Raw genomic sequence first — 6,040 nt, forward strand, 5'->3', positions numbered from 1 at the left:
CCTGTCTGTCCAGAGAATAGGCTGACATTTTTTTTCCCTTCTCTGTGCATTACCTCACACATTTGGTTCATAACATTGCCCCACACCTCCTTAGATTTAATGATAGGTGTGTGTGCATGTGCTTATGTATGTGTGTTTGTGAGAGATAGGCACAAGAGACAGAGAGAGGGAAAGGGAGGGAAGGAGAGAGAGAACACGCACAATGTTCAAACCAAAGTGGGTGCTCACAGAGTCCGAAATATCCACTCTTTCTTCCTTTCACAGAAGGAATTCCCCTCCCACCATTCTATATAGTTTTTTTCAAAAGGTTCTTTTTTGTTCTGCTTCACTCAAACAAAAATAAAAACCTGACATCAGGATAATGGGTATTGTAAAATGGAAGGTGAACCATACAAGTACTTTAAAGCAGAGATCCACTGAAAGGATTGGTCGGCCCAGTTTCTAAGTGTTTGCTGCTCTTCCACTGCAGAATCTAGAGTCCTTCCTTGTACAGTTCTGTGCAACCACAAAGCTTCCCTGAGTTTATAGAGATTTTACAATCTAGCATGTGACCTAATGAAATAACCACTCAGCTGCTATCTGCAGAAGTATAAAAACCAACACCACCAACCCCTGGTTTCAAAAGCACCCCATTTTCCTCTGTGATTCATGTGAAATTCATTTTCTAAATGTGGAATTGATAATGGAATTAAATTGATTATTTCAAAAACAGCCAGAGTAAGGCAGGGGGAAACTTCCAAGTAAGCAGGGAGCACTTTAGGATTCACACAAATGTGCTAGAATTTTACAAACAGCCACACATTGCTCTGAGTTCTGCAAATAATGCAGAACACATGGAGTAGATGGTGGAAGTTTAGGAAAAGAGAAGCCAACAGGAGGCCTTGCCCATGGTAAGGATCAGATCTGAAGAAACTGGGAACATATGCAAATGAGTTTAAACTTTTATCTGCTGGGTATTTTGAGTAAGAGATCAACATAATAAGATATGTGTTGTAGGAGCATGGATTAGTCATCAAATTCAGAAAGAAGAATCAGGAGCCTAATGTGCTATTTTGGAGAAGTTGATGAAGAGTGAGTTCTGTCACTGACATTTGGGGTGAAGAGGAAAGGATGAATTCAAGAAATAGTCAAGAGGTGGATTGGAGAAGTGGGAGTAAAAGAACAGTGAGAGAATCTCAAATCCCTGGAAATTCGGTATGCATTTCTCTTCTGAGATTGGACATGCTACCGGAGGGTGCTGCCATTCACAGCAAGAATAACTGCATGGTGAGGATAAGGAGTATGTACTGAACCCCTACCGTCTGCCAGGCTGTGTCTTAGGAGCTAGCCTCACAATGTTGAACAACACTGCTCCTTCGGTGGGCAAATGGATGAACTGGTATTTCCAGATAATGGAATATTATTCAGCAATAAAAAGAAATGAGCTATTGGGGTGCCTGGGTGCCTCAGTCGGTTAAGCATCTGATTTAGGCTCAGGTCATGATCTCATGGTTTGTGAGTTTGAGCCCAGCATTGGACTCTGTGCTGACAGCTCAGAGCCTGGAACCTGCTTCAGATTCTATGTCTCCCTCTCTCTCTGCCCCTCCCCCACTTGCTCCCGTGCACGCAGGCATTCTCGCTTTCCCTCTCTCTCAAAAATAAACGTTAAAAAAATAATTTAAAAAATGAATCACCTATCAAGACATGAAAAGACATGGAAGAAACTTAAATGTATATTAATAAGTGAAAAAGGCCAATCTGAAATGGCTACCTACTGAATAATTCCAATTATATGACATTCTAAAAAAGACAAAATATAAGACCGTGAAAATGCCAGTGGTTGCGAGGAATTTGAAGGGACATAGGGACAAATACATGGAACACACAGGATTTTTAGGGCAATGACACTACTGTCTATGATACTACAATGGTGGATACATGTCAGCATACATTTGTGAAAAATTATAGACCGTCAACACCAAGAGTGAAGCCTAATATAAACTATGGACTTTGGATGATTGTAGGTTTATCAATTATAACAAGTGTCCCACTCTGGCGGGGGGTGTTGATGATGGAAGAGGGCTCTGCCTGTGTGGAAGCAAAGAGTATATGGAAAATCTTTGGATCTCCCTCACAATGTTGCTGTGAACCTAAAACTGCTCTACAAAATAGTCTGTTTTGGAAAAACCATGTCGTTTGGGAGAAAAGGGGAGCAGAACACATTCTAGGAGGGGGGGCTGACATTCTAAAAGAAAAAACAATTTATAAATAAAGACAAATCATCTGACTGCCAATGAACTTAAAGACAAAAAAGAAAAAGAAGGAGGAGAGGAGAAGTTGTTTCTGTACTAGACCATCAAGAGAGAACTATTACACAATGGGGTCAGAGAAGGGTACGTGTGGAATGCAGGAGATCCTCAGAATGCACCTTTTACTGCTCCCATGTTCTATGATGAAAAATAATGGATACAATATTGGATATATTGTTGGATATTAGATAATATTGAATGTATTATTTCCTATGTATATTTTGAATATTTTACACACACACACACACACACACACACACACACTATGGAGAAAAAATACAGTCAGACAAGGGGTTAAGAAATGCAGAGTGTGAGGTTGCTCTTTAAATAAGGTGGTCAGAGGAGCCTGGGTGGCTCAGTCGGCTAAGCGGCTGACTTCAGCTCAGGTCATGATTTTGCGGTTTGGGAGTTCGAGCCCCGCGTCAGGCTCTGTGCTGACAGCTCAGAACCTGGAACCTGCTTTGGATTCTGTCTCCTGCTCTCTCTGCCCTTCCTCTGCTCATGCTCTGTCTCTCAAAAATAAATGAACATTAAATAAATAAATAAATAAATAAATAAATAAATAAATAAAGCATCTTTAAATAAAGTTATTATGGAAGGCCTCACTGATTCAGGGACATTTGGACAGAAACCTAAGCACTGATGCTACCTGGGAAATAGTGTTCCAAGAAGTATTCATACCTAAGTATGAAGTCTCTGAGGCGAAATTATGTTAACATGTTAAAAAATGACACAAAGTCCAGTGTTACTACAATGGAATGAGCCAGAGATTTTAGGACAGAGAAGTAGATAAAAGTAGATTGTTCCAGTAATTAAAGGGTTTTGTGAGGATTTGAGATCTTACTCTAAATGAAATGAGAAGCCACTGAAAACTCCACATCAGAAGAATGGCATGATAATTCTTTCATGTTAACAGGCTCCTTCTAGCTGCTCCCTTGAGAATAGATCAGGAGGAGAGAAAAGGTAGAACCAGGAGGAATAATTATAATTATGAGTTGATGGCAATTATTCAGCCAAGATATGATGGCACTTTAGACCACCGTGGCAGCAGTGGTGAGAAGAGGTTGGATTTTACATGTATTTTGAAGGGAGAGCATGCAGGATTTGCTGATGACTTTGAGATGGGCTGTGAAACAGAGAAGTTCAGACGATTCCAGGTTTTTTGTCTCAGCATCTTAAAGTCTGAAGTGGTCATTTACTGAAGAGGGAAAGCTGTGGAAGGAACAGGACTGTGACGGTTAGGAAGATTAGAAATTTGGTTTTGGACATATGAGTTCTTGGTAGACATCCAAATGAAGAAGGGATTCTGGAGACCAGGATTGAGGCCTGGGGTAGAGGTTTAAATTTTGGCATCATCAGCACATCAGAAGCTAAATAAAGCTATGGGAGTAACTGTACTTACCTAAGAGGTGAGAGGAAAAAGGGAAGAAAAAAATTCAACAACTGACCTCTGGTACACTCCACCAATAGTTTGAAAAGATAAGGAATAAACAAAAACAGAGATTGAGAAGAAATAACCTGTTTTACAGAATGAGAAAGACCAAGACAGAGACAGAGACCTTAGACAAATGAAGAAAGGGTTGTAAGAAGGAATAAATGATCAACTGACAGGTAAAGTAACATGAGGAATTAGAACTGTCTGTTGAAGGCACATGAAACGATGCTCAGTGCCACTCATCATCAGGGAAACACAAATCAAAACCACACTGAGATACCACCTCGCACTGGTCAGAGTCACTAAAATGAACAAATCAAGAGACTATAGATGCTGACGAGGATATGGAGAAACAGGCACCCTCCTACACTGTTGGTGGAAATGTGAACTGGTGCAGCCACTCTGGAAAACAGTGTGGAGGCTCCTCAATAAACTATTGATATAACTCCCTTATGACCCAGCAATAGCACTGCTAGGGATTTACCCAAAGGATACAGAAGTGCTGATGCATAGGAGCACATGTACCCCAATGTTCATAGCAGCAATGTCAACAAGAGCCAAAACATGGAAAGAGCCTAAATGTCCATCACCTGATGAGTGGATCAAGAAGATGTGGTATATATACACAATGGAGTACTACATGACAATGAGGAAGAATGAAATCTGGCCATTTGTAGAAAAGTGGATGGACCTTGAGGGTGTCATGCTAAGCAAAATAAGTCAGGCAGAGAAGGACAGATTCCATATGTTTGCACTCATAGGTCTAACAGGAGAAACCTAAGGGACCTAAGGGAGAGGAAGGTGAAAGAGAGCTGGGGAGAATGAGGGACACAAATCATGAGGGACCATTGAATACTGAAAACGAACCGTGGACTGACGGGGGAGGGTGAGAGTGGGAAGGGGGTGATGGTCATGGTGGGGGGCACTTGTGGGGAGAAGAACTGGGTGTTATATGGAAACCAATTTGACAATAAACTATTAAATGAAAAAAGAACTGCTTGTTGAAATTTGCATTGGGAGGGCATCTGGGGGGCTTAGTCTGTTAGTGTCTGACTTGGGCTCAGGTCATGATCTACAGTTCTTGCGTTTGACACACGCTGTGCTGACAGCTCAAGCCTGAAGCCTGCTTCCGGTTTTGTGTCTCCTCCCTCTCCCTCTGCCCCTTGCCTGCTCATTCTTTCTCTCTCTCCCTCTCTCTCTCTCTGTCTCTGTCTCACTCTCTCAATAAATAAACATTAAAAAAAAAGAAATTAACATTGGGATAGCCACTGGGGAACTTGAAAAATCAATTTCAGTAGAAAGTGCTGGGGAGAAACCCGATTGAAATGAATTTCTGAAGAGAAAACAAAGGATAGGAGTTGGACACATTGACGATGGGTAAATGTCTTGAAGAGCTTTACTATAACTCATGGAAGCAAATAAATATGGTGGTGGCTGAAAAGGGATGTAGAATTCAGAGTATTTGTTTATTGTTTAAATGAAAGAAAACCATACTTGTTTGCCTGTGGGAATGATCTACTCAAAAGGAGAGAATTTATGATGCAGATGAGGGAGGAGACAATTATAATATCAGTCCTTGAGGAAGATAATCATTCAGAAACCAGTCACTCAAGAAGAGACAGGATGACTAATATGGGAACAAGAAATGTATTATAGAGGGGCGCCGGGGTGGCCCAGCTGGTTAGGCATCCGACTCTTGATATAGGCTCAGGTCATGATCTCACAGTTCATGGGATCAAGCCCCATCTCAAGCTCTGTGCTGTCAGTGGAGCCTGCTTGAGATTCTCTCTTGCTCGCTCGCTCGCTCTCTCTCTCTCTCTCTGCCCTCCCCTGCTGGTGCTCGCTCTCTCTCTCTCTCTCTCTCGAAATAAGTAAATAAACATTTTTTAAAAGAAAGTTATTATCAGGCAGAAAAGGACAGAAACCATATGTTCGCACTCATAAGTCTAACAGGAAATTTTCAGAATGATCTAGCTTCAAGAAAAGCAAGCAGTTAGTAGTGCTTAAGAAAAATTGATTCAGTTTCTAATGGATAATTGATACCTGTCACAACACAGCATTTTATATACTGTTAAGTGAAACTGCAATACAATCTAAGTTTATTTTGGGAGTGTTTGCTGTATAATTGGATTTAATGAAATGTTTAGAGGTGCAGTAGGCATGACTTTGAGTAGATAATGAAAGAAAATGTAAAATGCTTATTGATTTATGATGTGGTTTCATCTTAGCTTGGGCAAAGCATGCAGTATTTAATACATAGTAGCAGAATATTTACTATTGAAGCTTGAAAAGATGTGAGTTCTTTGTGTGCAACCTT

The 6,040-nt window shown here is 40.8% G+C and overlaps 1 pseudogene; it reads left to right on the plus strand.

Annotated features, from left to right (window-relative positions):
- The first annotated feature begins 3,286 nt into the window (after positions 1 to 3,286).
- The window catches only part of LOC115290561, a 28,986-nt pseudogene continuing 26,232 nt past the window's right edge, over positions 3,287 to 6,040 (plus strand).

This window comes from Suricata suricatta, chromosome 4, assembly GCF_006229205.1.
Source record: "Suricata suricatta isolate VVHF042 chromosome 4, meerkat_22Aug2017_6uvM2_HiC, whole genome shotgun sequence".
Taxonomy (NCBI): domain Eukaryota; kingdom Metazoa; phylum Chordata; class Mammalia; order Carnivora; family Herpestidae; genus Suricata; species Suricata suricatta.